The sequence below is a fragment of the Caretta caretta genome, chromosome 18 (assembly GCF_965140235.1).
Source record: "Caretta caretta isolate rCarCar2 chromosome 18, rCarCar1.hap1, whole genome shotgun sequence".
Classification (NCBI taxonomy): domain Eukaryota; kingdom Metazoa; phylum Chordata; order Testudines; family Cheloniidae; genus Caretta; species Caretta caretta.
The window spans coordinates 20,727,000-20,744,026 of NC_134223.1; the positions used below are offsets into that span (position 1 = coordinate 20,727,000).

The window sequence follows — 17,027 nt, forward strand, 5'->3', positions numbered from 1 at the left end:
TACAGAATGTAATCTAGATCATTTTGTAGCCTTTCATTTTAATCATACAAAGGTCAACTGCCATTACATTTACAAAAAACACAGCAGGGTTGACTTAGTTTTTACTTTAGGTACATATCAAACTGCTAATAATTGGATCCCATTGCTAGTGAATAAAATTCTGGGGGAGGCTTGTTTTCTTTAGTTTAAAAGACCAGGGCAGATTTAACCACATCTGAGACTAGGATGGTCATAGTTTGGAGTATGCAGCATCAAATGCAGACTTCCTTGGCACCTGGCTTGGTAGGAGCTCTGCTCAGCTGGGATCTCTCTTTCTAGACCATGCAGAGGTTAGGAAGAAAGTTGCTAGGTTTTTTTTGAGAAGAAAAAAGTTTGATCAGTAGCTGTAGTGTGTGGGCCAAACTCACCTGTCGGTCACTGGTTTCAACGGAATTGGACCCGGGGTGCTGAGACAAATCTGGCCAAGCAAATTTTCCAAATGACTCACCCGCAATGCGCACTGTGAAAGCTTAGTCTGGTGCCTCCTGTGCTGTGTTGTTTATACTGGACGACAGGACGGGTCAGGGGATTGCTGACGTTACACAGAGCTTTTCACTTCCAGGCCGTTGGTCCAGATCCTGCCTGCCAGGTCTCTAGAATTAGCTGACTAAGCTGTTAGTGCCACTGGGTACGATTTTCAGGGCTCTCGGGATCTCTGGGGCCACCTTAACGTCTCTGGAATAGAAACAAGGCCTGGGCGTTCGACAGCCTGTGAGCGTTCTAGACACTCACACGCTTTGCACTTCTTCAGCCAGGTGGCAGCTCCGTCAGATGGCTGAACGGCTGTTTGGAAAGCCAGTGGGGGTCTAAGCATGGGATAAATGTGATACTTTGAAATCACTGGTACATGACACAGTTAGCCAGCTTTAGGTGAGATAACATCGCGCAGGGAATACAGTTCAATGCCAAGCAAATCACTTCATCTGAAAAAGAGCCCTCTAAACTTTTCAGTGCATCATACTAGGGACTTACCTGAGTAATGTAAATGCCCATTATTAATATAGATATACGTTAGCATCACTAAGGACGCTGCTTGATTTTAGGAGAGTGACCTAAAAAGCCATTTTGCTAGTCATGCTGCTCAGCAAATGCTGGCTTTCAAACCCCAATTCTTGCCTTTTTCAGTAAAAAGACTCCCTCGTCTCTCCCACCAGGGTGACTTACCATAGTAACCAGACAAATGTAGAGGCTCTTTTTGCCAAGCCTTGTTCCTAACCCGAGGGGTGGCATTACTGTATTTCGTTATAATCACACACTGCTCCCATTGCCTTGATTTATAAATAATATTTATCACTCTGAGTCCACTTTAAGTTCATCATCTTTAGTCCCCATCACTGTGTGACAGGACACAGATATTCAATAGATGTTTTAATTCTCAGGAGGAGGAGCAAGATTAACAAGTAATGCTTTAAATACATCACCTACTGAGGGACTGCAGTGCTATTGACAACTATAAGAAAGGCATTTTTCCCCTTTCAGTCCAGTGAGATCTTGCCTTATAACAGAGCCATAGAGATTTAGGGGCCCTTGGAATGTTGTTAACTCCGTGGATGAGATATTAGCTTAAGTTGTCCTATCTTAGAAGAGAAGAGCAGAAGAAAGGGAGATCAATAAAAGATGCCTCTATGAAATTGAGTGTGGTCTTGCTAGAGGGAGCAAACCATCCCCATCCAAGAATTTATCTTGCTGACAAACTGAAAGTACAAACAATTCTACACCACTCAGAAGTGAGTCAACTTACTGCTATAATTCTTCTACCATAAACCCTCTGCGATACTCACTTGCAGAATATAAATTAACTAAAAACATGGAGAGTAGGCAGATGCTGCTGATAAAAGTCTTTTTGACGTGAGCTTGGATGATAGAAAAATTGCTTTGATTTCCCCCCCCCCCCCATTCACAGCAATTGAAATGTTAGAGGAAAACGTGAATCCATCTTGTTGGTTAGCTGAGAAATCAGCCCTCCTCCCCTCTCCATCTCAGACTTCTGATGTGCTAGATCCTACTTCCTTAGTTCACTCTGTTTAGGGTTAGCTAGTAAAATTCACAGGTGATTAGGGAGGGGCCAACCTCACAGAGTTCTGGGAAGCACCAAGAAACTTCTCTAACTTTTCAGACCCTTTGGAGTTTTCAGTACTAGTTGGGGAGCCTGTTGTGGCTAGTGTTCATCACTGTGGTGTCTGAGCTCCTATGAACGGGGCAGGAAGGATAGTCCCGTGGCTAAAACTCAGCTGGGAATACAGCCCAGATATTATGATTCCCAGTCCTGAGCCCCAGACTGCTTTTGTGTGCTTGGCAGGCCATTTAAACACTCAGTGCCTCAGTTTCCTCACTTGCAAAAAGGGAATAATGGTCCCTGACCTACCTTGCTGGGGTGTTCATTCATTTCTGGGAAGAGCTTTGAGATCCCTGTCTGCAAGGTGCTATTGCAGTGCAAAGAAAGCACTGCTTTTATTTCTTGCTTGCATTCAGGCATATCCTTGTATGGTCATAGAGGCGGTGACCTCAGGACAGGCTTTTATTACTGTATTTTTGCACCTCTTTTTCCAGTGTCTGAACCGGAGGGGGAGAGAATTTTGTTTGAATGTTTCAGAACCTTAGAAGAAGGTTTGGTTTGGACGTGGTTCCAGAAGTGCAAGGGAGAGGTGAGGACAGAAGGCTCACCCAGCTCACCAACACGGCTCCCCTGTTAATGAGAACTTTGAGTCCTCCGCACAGTGGCAGCTGAACTCAACACGCAAAATTCTCACAGAGCGATTGGCAGGGAGTTTGGACTGCTGGTCAGTGGCAGTATTTCCTTCAGGCCCGAACACACTGGAACATCACTTTGCTCTGGCACTGACATCTGCCACAGCAACTCCTGGATTTCAGCCCAGAAGCCAGCCCTTAATTGACTGAAGCATCTCTTTAAAGATGGGATGAGCCACCGCTGGTGGGCTGCAGTAATGGCTTGAGTCACAGCTGAGAGGAAGCGTGTGTACTCTCTTGTGAATGCCCAGTGCCAGCTGGCTGTCTCGGGAGAAAGCATGATGACTTTCTTGGCATAGATCTCACACAGATACTGCCTGAGTATATGGAAAGGGACAGCTTTTTGCAGTGCCAAGTCTCCCTCGGACTACTGCCACCTGTAATTGATTCTCCTGGTGTATTCTTGGGGCAACTCACTGTTTAGCTTGAGGCCAGGACACTGCCCAGTCAGCATGCCAGTTAGTTAAAAAACAAAGCCTGGGTTTCCATCAAGGCCTGTGTTTGCCAGATCTCCGCTCTGTGACAAACATGCCAGCTAGAATGCATTCTAACCACGCAGGGTTTGATTTGTGTTGCACAGCACCATAATGGTTGAGAAAGCATGTGACAAACTGAATGCCACTCCTGGGTTGTGTGATCATCACGTGATGATCCGCCATACACACTGTACCTCTGATGATTGGAGATGGACATTTCACTCTGGACTATAGGAAAGGAGTTTAACTCTGAACTTCTGATTGTAGTTGAGAACTATATGAGTTTTCAAATGAAACTCAGGAGCCTCTGTTGTTTCTGAGCCTCATCCAGACAAAACGTGACCCCACAACAGAACAGGCTTTGGAAATAAGTATTGTCACACGCTGTATGAAAAATATCTGTATTATTTCCCTGCCAGCAGACTGAATTCAAATGACACTCATTAGGCAGAATACTATGAATTGAAAAAACCTAGAAGTGCTGGGGGCAAAAACCGACAGATGAGCTTGTTCTTTGAAAAAGTTGAAGGCCAGATGCAAACTAAGTTAGATGGGACTAATTAATGGCTGACAGCTCAGTAGTCAGCTTTCAATTTGTCTGGATATCAAAAATATATATTTTATTATAATTTTTTTAAGTAGAAAAACTATGAAAGGAGAGTGTTTCTCTTGCATTTGGTTAAATCTTGTTTATCTCCAACATGCTCAGCAACATCTCTCGCATCACTGTGTCCTCTGTAACTACCAGCTGTTTTGAGAAGCTCTGCAAATTATGAATAAGTAATTAAAACTCAGCACCTACCAGCCCATCAGCATATTAAAGGGACTATCAAGATAAATGGCTCCGACTCTTACCTTCCTCCTAATTAAGCTTTAAAATGTCACAAATTCATCATATCTGGTAAAAAAACCCAACAACTTTTTTGAGAGCATCAAGCTTTGATCATCTACTGAACTGTTTTTTCTGAGTCTTCAGAGTGCATGGAGTTCTAAGATGCTGTTCAAAAAACTGTTTTATTCATGATAGACCCTGTGCTAAGCTTCCCAAAATGCCATGTGTCATTTGCCATTTGAAACGGAATGTATATTTATAATCCGCCAGCATCCTCAGGACCAAAATTATAAATTCTGTGTTACATTTTAGCAGTTTTATCCCAGTTCTCAAACGTAATACATTTGCTAATAATAAATATATAATGCCATTGGTGTTTCCAAGAGCGACCTCTGGGTATATGAAAGATGGCTTAATTACAAGGAAATCACTGTTGATAGATTGTAACATGCTGTCTGCGCTTTAAATCGAACTAAGCACCTTGACCTGGTGGATGGAGTTTACAGTATATATTTTCTTGCACAGGATAGTATCAAATTGGCTCTACCATGTATGGAATCTATTAGCTTTCTCTCTACCCCTTTCCTTCACGTCCCGTGAAACATGCCTGCTAATTAGCAGCTTCATAGGAAGGTGAAAAATGCTTCCAACCTAACATTCCTCCTGAATATAACAAACAGAGTTAAATTTTGCCCCTGTGCAAGCAGCCATCATGAAGCCCATGCCCCACTTAAATCTTATGTTGAGGGATTAAGTGGGATTTGTTGCTGGGGTTTCCAATGGAGTCAAAGAGTGTTAGGTGCCTGAATCTCATTGAAATCAATGGGATTTGGGGCCTAACTCCTTTAGGTGCCTGGGAAGAACCCAGCCATTGCGCGGCGTGGGATTTGTGCCAGCTCTGTGCACGGAAGTGAATTTGTTGTTGCCCTTAAACGCTACCCGTTCCTTTGAGACGCTTCGGAGGCTACCAAGATGTCAGCAGTACGCCCAGGTGAGTTTACGACCCTGTCCCCTCTGGAACTGCTAACCCCACTGAAGACACTGACACTCTCCTTATCCTCGCATGCAGGGACCCCAAACCCCAGGGTTGTGGCAGGTCTTGCACAGGTGCACAACGGCACCTTCACCCCCTCTCTCATAGCTCCTGCATCTACACAAGGTGGACTGAGTTTACCGCTAGCATGCATGCGCCTAGCACAGTCAAACCTGGGAGATTTGTCCTTCTCTCTTTGTTTCTCTTTCATTTCGGTTGCATGTTCCCTTTTCCACCTCTTCCTCAGGGCTATAACTGAGTAGACACCAAAACACAGTGGATTTGTTTGGACCAGGCAGATAGGGCTACAAGCATTTTTTGCTTTAGTCTGTTCTAGTCAGGTTCTCATACTGGAATCATCAGGGTAAGTCCTGATTCAGCATGTGTTTAAACATTTTATTGAATCTGGGCCTTCGCTCCTTCCAAAATGCAGTAAGCACTGTGAATAACATCTGTCATGTGTGATTTCTTTGCAAATTACGGAGGGAAACTTGTACATGGATTTATAATTTTATACTACAAGATGAGTTTTCATTTGTGAAGGCAGGTCAAGAAGTGTGCCTTGCACTTGACTGGAAGCTGACTTTTGTTAGCTGTTACTTTAGGGCTTTTTTTGCCCATCGATGTTACCTTTATCTAAAAGCAAAGGAAAGAAATTGTCCCAAAATACATGTTCTATTTTGTAACATAAAACTCACTGAGGAGTATTGCAAGTACTGACAGGGGAAAGATGATACTTTCCAAAACTTAGGCACAAAATATTTCACATCTTAACAAACTTTTTATTATTGCTTTCTTATTGAAACGTTTTATGACTTACACTCAGTTCAACTCCCTCCTTTTTATTAACACAATCAAATGTATTTCTTACTTTCCTCCACCAACCAATATAAAATAAACGCCTACAAACACCTAAGATAAGAGAGGTGCATTTACCTTCATTCATTGATTTCCATGCCCCACGCTGCATGTCTGGAGTTATCTATAATCTTTCATATCTGGGATCTAAACTGTTTTCTAATATTATTTAGAAACAGTCTCCATATATCATCAATTGCCTCTATTTTGCTTTCAAGCCCATAAATCACCTTTTCTTAAACTGGAATATTTCTATCACCCTCCAGCTCTGATGTGCCAGATATCTTTTCGGTGCTTGGCTATAATCTGTTTTGCTACCATCAGACTAAAGTAACCTGTTTAGCCTTTTCATAGGAGACGCTTATTGGTTTCAACGGATATCATTCCAAAATCACTTTAGACTCCCCAAAATATATCGCCATAGTCTCCTATAGGTTTCTAGCATCTCCAGTGTAGATTATTAAGGTCAGCATATTTTGTAACAAGACAGCCTTCCCCCATTTTCTGAACCAGACTGGGTTTAATTCAGGCCTCCTTCCCCATATGTGCTTTAAATATGAAGGGCTGGATCTCATCTGGTGTAGAGCGGCATAGCTGTAGTGACTTGAATGGTACAATGCTGATGTACACAGGCTGATGATCTGAACCACTGAGGGCTTAGCAACCAGTCTGAGAGGAGGTTAGGATCGAGAAGAACATAAATGTACTTCATGCGTTTCCCCCCACAGCAGAGTGGATAAAATCTGTAGTAAATGAACCTATTATACCAGCTTCTGGTTATTTTGTCTCAATATTTACTTCAAGAGCCCTGTGCAAAATATTGTGTGCATAGCAGAGATAAACCTGATGGTGAACTAATTAGAAATCATTTTTGTTGGCAGAAAAATTGTATAAGGGAGAATTTACTAAAACTACTGCTGTGGTTAACTGAGTGTAATAGGCAAATTCAACAATGAAAATATAACTGCTCTGCAGAATCCCTGGGATGAGATAGCGTAATTCTGGAAATGGAGCCGGTGACAAATACTGTTTAAAGTTCACTTAAGGCTCCTGTCATTCTGCAGGGCTCTAAAATTGCAAATAGACTGCACTTGATTTCTAAGGGATGAACAAGGCAGAAATTCATAGTCACCAGGGATGGTTTTGTGTTACAGTCAACACCGCTTACAATAGCTGGAAAACGTCCGTTTTCAGAATATACTTTGGCTCAGATCCCTCATTTGTTGTAAAGCGGTGTGGCTTCACTGAAGTCAGTGGAAATATGCTGATTTACACCTGCTGAGAATCTGGCCCTGCATTTCCGCTTACCTCCTCATGACCTCATATGCACCCACTAGAGTATTAGGGTCTGTGTCTTTAAAGGCTGAGCTTCATAGAGCTCTGCCCAGACTCTCTGGGAAGCTCAGCCCTTAAAGGCACAGCCCACCACACCCACCAATCCATAATCACCAGTGGGTCCACTCAGAGCTGCCTTCAGTGCAAAACATCTTCTGCTCCCTCTGTAGGGGAATAAGAATTTGTCCCTTTAGGGAAGCTGTAGTTCAGCGTAAGTCTTCCAGGAGGTTATATCTTCTCACTCTTACAGTGATGGGGTATTTTTCTATTAGTCGCACACATTAAGAGTGTTATCCTTTCCAAAGGGCTTGATGAATGGTGTGTATCTATTCACTTAGAACGTTGCCTACTGGGACAGAGTTCGGAGGGGCATGTCATGGTCTCAGGAGATGCCCACCATACCATCTTACTCCAGTAGACTTCAGCGCAGCACAGTCGGGCTGGACTGGTGGTCAGTTGAGACTAATGCTCACAGTGCTAAAATATGCCTGATTAACAGTCCCCACCTCCTGTTTGTTGATGTGTGTGATCTGTTATGTCACATAGGACAGAGACAGTCTTGGTTTGCCTGTTTGCACTGCACTTAGCAGAATGGGACTGTCGTAATATAAATGAAAAAGAAGAATGGATGATACACAACGTAAGAAAGCAACGTCGAACAGTTGCAGTTCCAGTCTTTCTTTACATTTTCACGGCTTCCTTAAAGGATGGATTAAAATTCTCTTAAAGCCAGTTATTATTGGAACCTCGTTGGGCAGCAATGCATACAAAAACATTCCACCACTGGATGCACATACATAAACCCCTTTGGCCTGGCTGCATCTGAGAGCAGTTTGTCTTATTGAATGATACTTTCCATAAAGCTTTTTGCATCTTTATTTCCAAAATCAGACAGCAATTAGGAAATCTCCAAATATATGGAGAATATAGGTTCTCTGTCCCCGAAAAAATGGCAGCTGTTTCCACAGATTGCTTTTGCCTCTTCCAGCATGTTTCCTTTGCTCTCCCTCCTGGTGGGTGCAGTGAAAAGAAACATGTGCACAGAGCAGTATGATCATACGCTGGATCAGACTGGCTTTCTGAGAGCTGCCGTTGGGAGGCCTAGGAGAGAGGGTTTTCAGAATAAACATGCTGCAGCTGTTTATACATTGTTTCCTATTACAAGCTTGTTTGGAACTCACTTTTGAAAGAACCAATGCCAGTGTTGCTACAGCAAAAGAGCTGGCAAGAAAAGGCACAATTGTCACAGAAAACCAGGTGGTCAAGCCATCCGTAGCCTGACTTCCTGCCATTCAGCTGAAAAGGAGTTGAAATTTCCCTTTGGCCTTCATAGTAAGTCAGTGCGCAACTTGTGTACAACTGTGGCAAGATCAGAGTTCCCATGTATGTGTGGAGTTCCCCTGGCACTTGGCAACATGTTAGGTATCTCAAATCATTATTGTCATATGGAGCTGCAGTGGAAATAGCTAAAGGATATAGTGAGCGAGACCAACTAAAGAACTAGAAAAAAAGAACAGGAGGATTTGTGGCACCTTAGAGACTAACCAATTGATTTGAGCATAAGCTTTCGTGAGCTACAGCTCACTTCATCAGATGCATTCAGTGGAAAATACAGTGAGGAGATTTAATTACACACAGAACATGAAAAAATGGGTGTTATCATACATACTGTAAGGAGAGTGATCACTTAAGATGAGCTATTACCAGCAGGAGAGCAGCCGGGGAGGGGAGGGGGGGAGAACTAGAGTAAATTCTGCGGCCTCCCAGGTCTTGCTGTTGTTACGTTACATAGCATGACTATTCCAAACTTGTGGGGCTGAACCTCAGATCTTTTCCAAAAGCATAGGCCCCAGCCCCTTGAGTTTAAGGGGGAATCTTTCCCATAGCAGTTTAAGGGTTATAGACTAGTGCTGCTTGAATTGTTTGTTGCAAATCATTTATCCAAGGGATTTTGGAGTTTTTCTTCAAATAAATGATATGCAAGTACATTTTTCTGTTTTCCCGCCAGCTCTATAGATTGAATATTAGTCTGCAAATAATATGAACTTCTACCAAGCTCTGAATAATTCAGTCACAAATAATTGTTTTTTCCATTATTTGACCCAACAACAGGGTCGAGCAGAGTCCTGATTCCCCTCAGTAGAGGGCAACAGTACACATACAGACTAGCCATTCCATCATAGTAGCTTGTGTTTCTTCGCTAATAAACTCCACAGATATCTGCATTCACCAGAAGCACCACTTATCTTTTAAAACTAGGAGGGGCAGTGCCTTTTCCACCAAGGAATGGCAGCATTAACAGCTCACACGGTACCAGTAGGAATCTCCAAGTCAGCAATTTAAGGTTAGAGACTGAAAGGTGTCCCAAGTTAAAAAGATGCAATTTAAATGCAATTTTCAGAGCTTTCCTGCTAGTGAACTAACCTCAGCAAACATCCATTCTTTTTGAACAAATGTTTACTTGCTTTATTTCAGGAGTAATAATTATGGATGAGCAAACATTTTGGTAGATTCCTTCTTAGTACATTGCTGGTTATGTATGTGCCCAGGCTGGGGTGACTGCTACTATACTTGAAAGACTACAGCTTGGAGTAAGCTCTTCAGAACAGACATGATCAAGTGCTACATTAGATCTAGGTTTCACGGAGCCAAAGGTTGAATTGAAATTAGAGGTAATTTGAATTAATTACACCATTAACAACTACTCTTGAAAGGTCTCAAAGACCAGAACCCTCAGCTTCAGCAATTAGCTCTGCAATTGCTGGGAAGCAAAATCCTTCAGTGAATACTTTCTGAAATTCTGATGTCCATTTCTGGACAGTGTGTAAAATGTTCACGGTGGTAATTCTAACCGGCCGCCGACCCCCACAAAAGGTAACACGATCAGAATACGAGACCAAAAACAACCCATGCTGATAGGTGATGAGGTCAGACATTAATAATTGGCTCTGGGGGCTCACACAGAGTAAACTGAACAGCAACAACAAAAGTAGCTGCCCAGCAAGGATGTCAAAAAGCAGAGCTGTGGCCAGGTGTGTCTGGCAGTGTTCTGGCCATTGCTGTCAGACGTGTCCCAGTCACTCCCCCGCTCACGAGCTTCACTTTTCCTTGTGAAACTGAATACTGGCTCCCTTCACTAGCACCTTCCGCCTTTGGACCTCAAAGTGCTTCGCATCTATTCACAGCCATGTTCTCAGCGGGTAACAGGCCTGGCAATCCGTGGAGCTTTGCTGATTGATACCCGCTGAGCTTCTAGGCCCAAGGCAGTGGCGTAGCCAGGTGGAGAAAACAGGGGAGTGGAAATAAAAAAGGCTCCCCGCCACTGCAATGCCGCCGAAGACCGGAGCGAGTGAAGGACCCGACGCCCAAGACCCGTATGATATGAATATAGGAATTTCAAAATGGGAAGTGCCTACATGGCATTCCGTACCTCTGGACCATTCCCTGAGTCAATGCTGATTGTCATTAAAAATTTTGGGGGCTTCCCAGGGACTCTATTATTATCATTATGTTATTTCTTGTGGTGCTAGTTACGCAATTCTCCATTGATTTTGCTCAGAGGCTTTGGAGATGCACTAGCATGTTACTGATTAGTTTTCCAAACCAGATTACTTTGTCTGGTATTTTTTCCCTGATTCTCTAAGCTCTCATTGAAACCAAACACAGATTTAAAAATAAACCTGGGGTGTTGTAAAAGTATGAGAGAGTTTTTGAAATTGTCTTTTGTGCGTGACAGCACGTTTCCCTGTAGAAATTGAAGCAATTGTGTCTTGGCTGTAATTGCAGAACTTTCCTATGAGCCTCTGAAGTATTAAGATTCAAGTGTATTATTGCAGAAATTTACCATGGAAGTAGTATATTACTCTGCACTCCTTGAGTATTACCAAGAGTTGGCAGAATTGTAATATTATTCTTGAAAGTCCATGGGAATAAAAACAGATGATTTTTCTCATCAAAATTTAGCTCATTGCAAAGCTGAGTGGTTCATGAATAAACCTCTGATCTCTATCTCAGTCTAGTTCAAACTAGTCTTTCCACACCTTGCTTCGGAACAGGATGTACGACTGATGATTCATAGAATGGTCAGGCTAGGTTTTTTGGCTTGGGTTTAAGAAATATTTTAAAGAAATCTGGGCCATACTGTTTAGAAACTTGAAAACAGAGGTCAGGGGAGAAAGAATGTGTTTCTTTAAAAGCAAATCTACCCTTCCCAACCTGTCTTTCGCCATCCAAAGCCTTATCTCAGCCAATTTCTCTGACACCACTTGACATCACCAAAGCTGAACTTCTGATCTTTCCTCCCCAACCTTCTCCTCTCTCACTTGCCCTGTTACTTGGGAACACACTTTCATTCCCACTGTCACCAAGCCCATAGCCTGAAAATCATTTTTGACTCCTCCATTTGACTGTGTTTCTGTATGTGTTTGTTCAGAGCTTGGCATATCTCTTTGTTCTGTGTTTGAACAGCACTTACCATGATGGGGTCCTGTCCATATCTAGGACTCCTAGGTGCTACATTAATTATAATTATGATTAATTAATAATAATAATTTTGGGCCTTATTGCAATAGAAGTAAATACCAATAAAGGGAATGGTTTGTTCTTTCGGTGCTTCTTTTATAACAGGTGCTCCCAGCCAGTCTTCAAAATCTCTACAGGGCATGAACTTAGTTTTCCTTCTGCTTCATAACTTTGGGGCACAATGGGTATCCAGTGTTTTAACAATTACATACAGGAAGCAGAGGAGACTAGGTGCAGAGATTCTTAGTATTTCTTAATTAGAATCCAATGAGAGTTTTGCCATTGACTTAGATGAGGCCAAGATTTCACCCCCAGATTAGTTGTTTGAACGTATGGGCTGAGAAATATCATCACCACTGCCTTATAAAATATTGACACTGAGACACAGAGAAGGAAAGTGATTTGCTCACAGAAGATGCAGGAATCTAGCCCTCCTGACTCCCTGTCGTGTGCTTCAAACTCTGGGCTGCTCTCCCTCCCATTATCTGTTAGTATATAGGTCTGTTTGTTAGCCTGGGATAGAATTTTGGGTTTGATTTTTTGATACTCTTATATACAAAGACACTGTGATGTTGCTTCTGCCTAGTCAGATGGATTTGTTAGTAAAATGGGAACAGATAAGAGCAGTTAAAGTGTTACTCAAGAGCACACTTTAAGATTGCCTCAACCCATATCTCAAGGCAAAGTCAAGCAACCAGTCAGGAGAGGCAAAGGGGCTTGGGTGAGGAGGGAGATAGAAAACACTACAAGACCAAAGAAATGCCACTCCCTGATTGTAGCACAACCTCACTCCTTACCCCTCCCATGGGATACAAAAGAGGTGGGATGAAGACCCCAGACCCAAAATGGAATATGACCCTAAGTTGTAAGGAGTGGGACTGTGGGCGTTCATTGCAGGTATATTTGCGCCTGCTAAGAAGGAGGAGGGGAAATGGGGGAATGGTGGATGGGAAATGGGAATAGGGAAGGGGGACATGGGGTAAAGGCTCTGTGGCATCAGAGCTGGGAAGGGGGACACGGGGTAAATGCTGGGAATGGGACACTGGGAAACAGACTCTGCTGGTGTGTAGAGCTATGGATATGTTAGTTCCAAACAAACCCCAATAACCACTGCATTGCTTGCACTTCGGACTTCTGGTCTTCTGCTCTCTGTCTGCATGACAAGAACCAGGGGAAGAGGGTGAAGGGAAAGCCCTCTAACATGATCCATCCATATGAATTGCAGGACTGGACCAGATCATCCGTCATCTGCCATTGGCACAAAAAATATTGCAGAGCCTACGGCGCTTTTGTGATGTTCTTTGGAAAAGATGAAAGATTGTGCATGCTGTCGATGTAGAATGAAGGGTGCATGAAGCTATAAACGAGAGTGGAAATCTGTCCAGCACAGGAACCAATCTGATCCACCACCAAAGTCTGAAATGTGTTGCATATGTCTGAGCTGGAATGCAGCCATTAACTTTCACTGGCCAAATTAGCAGAATTTGGATGGGATTCTTCCCAGGCATTAGCCTTGTTAGTCTCACCCACTCAACACTAGGTTCTGCTGGCCTTGCTGAATTACAGGAGTAACCTTTGCCTGGAGACTGGGTTGATAAGTCTTAAACACTGGAGTGAAGGGGAGAGAGACAATGAGAGCAGGCCCAAGAGTGAATCCCTGGCCTTTATTTCAGGCATAAAACTCAGCTGATACTTCCCTTCATTATGAAATCATGCTGTATGAACTGCCAATTACACAAATCATTGTCTGATGGGAAAAGCAAACAAGGTAATCCTGGTTTAATACAAATCAAAATAGTTTATTCTTATCAAATCATTTACTCACCATACAGTCGAAAATGAGTATTTCTGGCATCCACTCAGCCCTCTTTTAACAGCTGAGCCCTGAATCTGTGGCAGTGATATTTTAATATGAATTATGTGTATACTGCTGGAAGATTTCATCTAGGACAAACTGTCAAACCACAAAGGTTTAAAATGGAATTCTTTAACGTAATTAATCAAAGAAGAGTATGGACTTGGAAATGAGAAATGTATGGTGTTTAAAACAAAGAGATGAAAACAGAAACAAATCAGACAGATGGAAATGAACATGGGAACATTCTTGGACAGTTTCCCCTGCTTATAAGAGATGTGGACAATTAAATGATTTCTTGTTCCTTTTTGCTAGCATTAACTCCCACGCACCAGGTATTTTAGATTTCCATGTGAGATGACATGCCAATAGCCAAGATGAAACAACCTGTGGGCAAGCGGCTTCTGAGAGTGTCTATCCAGCTCTCTATGCCAAAGAAATCCCCATTTGTGCACGCTACAGTAAAACTGTTGCATGGGGTAGGTGCCTTTCAGACAGAATAGGTCTTCCCATGGTGCTTCAGAAGTTTGCAATGCACATAAAGCCCGCGTGTGCAGGGAGGAAGTGTGTCAGGTGGTTAAAGCAGGGGTTGGGAGCCAGGACCCTTGGGTTTCATAGAATCATAGAATATCAGGGTTGGAAGGGACCTCAGGAGGTCATCTAGTCCAACCCCCTGCTCAAATCAGGACCGATCCCCAACTAAATCATCCCAGCCAGGGCTTTGTCAAGCCTGACCTTAAAAATATCTAAGGAAGAAGATTCCACCACCTCCCTAGGTAATGCATTCCAGTGTTTCACCACCCTCCTAGTGAAAAAGTTTTTCCTAATATCCAACCTAAACCTCCCCCACTGCAACTTGAGACCATTACTCCTTGTTCTGTCATCAGCTCCCACTGAGAACAGTCTAGATCAATCCTCTTTGGAACCCCCTTTCAGGTAGTTGAAAGCAGCTATCAAATCCCCCCTCATTCTTCTCTTCTGCAGACTAAACAATCCCAGTTCCCTCAGCCTCTCCTCATAAGTCATATGTTCCAGTCCCCTAATCATTTTTGTTGCCTTTCATTCCCAGTTCTGCCACTTACACATCTCTTCTTCTCTTTCTGTGTCTTATGTTGGTGAACAAGACTGTAAAATACACTTAAAATGCTATGTTTTGATTTATTCAGAAAGATGTGGTTAAATATACACGTTATTCAGGAGCCTCACACTGTATCCAAGCAAGTGTGTGTTGAAGAGAAGCCAAAGGTAAAAGAAACACCATCAACAATGTTGGTAGCTTCATTCCCTTTTGACTTAAGATCAATAAATCCCAACTCCAGGCTGAGAATAGCAAGAAAACCAGCAAGCCCAGACTCATTATTACCATTTTTTAATATCTCATTGAAAGCATCCTCACCAGGGAATATGTCCGTGGTGACAGAATATCTGCCTCTGTTTTCCTGGTGCACAATTGACAGCAGTGCACTACTTTGGTCACTCTGATGAGTGCTGGAAGAACTAGCTTGTGACTACCAGGCTGGCTCTCTGTTTCCTCTGGATTCTTAGAGAGAAGGGAGGGTAGCAAAAATCATGACAGGAAGTCAGTTACACCAGGGATGAAACTGGCCCAACATCGACCTTCTCTCTCTCTGTGGTCCCTGGGACACAGGCAGCCCTTCCTACTGACACAGGAACTTTCACTTGGAGACAAGTTGCAGTCAGACCCCATGATGATGCCTGAACAGAGGTGAAGGCACCCTGAATCAAGCTGTCAAGTGGCTGGTATTGAGAGCGGCTGGCAGCAGTGGAGTGTGGAAAGCAGCATGGCTGTGAAGAGGGACTGAATGCTGGAAGGAGTTCGAAGGAGAAGAGGGGAGGAGCAGCTCAGGAAAGAAACGCTATATGTTATATCTCCTGGCTGACTTTGAGCAGCCAGGGGAAAGCATGGGCTTTCTGGGGCTGCCTCTGCACGGCTCTCTCCAGCCGCAGTGCCCCCGACACACTCTTTTCACTCCTGCTTCCATGTCTAAAGCTGAAAAAAAGGGCGGGGATGCTTCTGTCCCTCGCCCCCTCCAACAGCGTCTGCATGCAATGAGATTACCATACCAGTGCCCATAATTGTTGAATCACAGGGTAAATTACTCTAGCCATTCAACAGCCACACACAGCTGCAGAGAGCAGAAGTAAGGGCTATGCTTGCCCCTGGAAAAATCACACAACCTGCAGTCTAGTTTCTTGTTTAATCCCAGAATCCCAGATGATAGCTTTGGAAGGCGCTTCCTGGATCATCTATTCTAAACCCCTGCTTCACTGTACTTTCCATCTGCTTATTGAATCTTGCCTTGAATGCCTCTGACAGATAAACCAAAAGTAGAAGGGAAAAATGAGCTTGGCTGAGAATTTCTATCTGAACGCAGCTCCAGGTCTTCCCTTGGGGGGATGGTCCGTCTCTGAGTGATAAAAGGAGGCAGGTATTGATTTGAGAAAGAATGGGATGTAACAGCAAAAATGGAGCTCACTTGAACTCAGTGCTTATCAACCTTTTCAATAGCAGGACCCCTTTTGCTCACCAGTACACCCCCAGATTTAGCAACATGGAAAGGGCAGAGTGGGTCACAGCCTCCCCCACACTGAGAGCCCATGCTGTAAGTCATGCCAGCTGCAAGCCCAACAAATGTGATGGGGGACCAGATCAGAGGTATTCGGGGAATAGTTCCCACAGTTCCAGGCCATGTGTGCAGTCTCAAAGTCACAGATTCCAGAAGAGACAAAAGAAGGAGATCAGTATTAATTGGATAGTAGTTTACGCAAATGACTCCAACCTAAAATAATGCATTTATCAGAAGTGCTCTCAGATGAGGGGCAGATCTAAACGCAAAAGCCACAATGAGACCAGCTCTGACACATGAACAATTCAGTTATGTGTAGGATTTAGTAGTTGTAGGCACAACCTAGAGGAGTGAAACCTTGTTGCATTTGGTGTATAACAGACAACTCAGAAAAGTCCCATTTTAACATGGGACTAGAAGTGGAGAATCTTGTGCAGAGCAGGCCCCTTTCTATCACTTGCATGTCTAAATACACGATCATTTAGATGTATTGGGGGGGCGGAGGGAACTCTGGGCAAGAGACAGTCCCCAGACTTAGGAACATCCATCTTTCCGTGTGTACTTATGTTGTCACAGGCTGGTCCACGAGGGGGTCTCAGAGCTCCGCTAAATTATTATGCTAGATACATCCAGTTGTTACAGAAATAGTTCTCCACTTGTTTCCGAGGGTGTTCCATGGGAGCTCTGCTCTCACAAGGGGCACACCTGAATGCTCTTTTATATGTCCTGTGTTTTCAGGATG

The 17,027-nt window shown here is 43.4% G+C and overlaps 1 long non-coding RNA gene across 1 annotated transcript in view; it reads left to right on the forward strand.

Moving 5' to 3' along the window:
* LOC125624508 (uncharacterized) overlaps nucleotides 1-6,035 on the forward strand; it is a 40,906-nt gene extending 34,871 nt beyond the window's left edge. The window contains exon 5 of the long non-coding RNA XR_012665424.1: nucleotides 2,590-6,035. This is a non-coding gene — a long non-coding RNA (uncharacterized LOC125624508). The remainder of the gene's footprint in view (nucleotides 1-2,589) is intronic.
* Nucleotides 6,036-17,027: the final 10,992 nt, after the last annotated feature.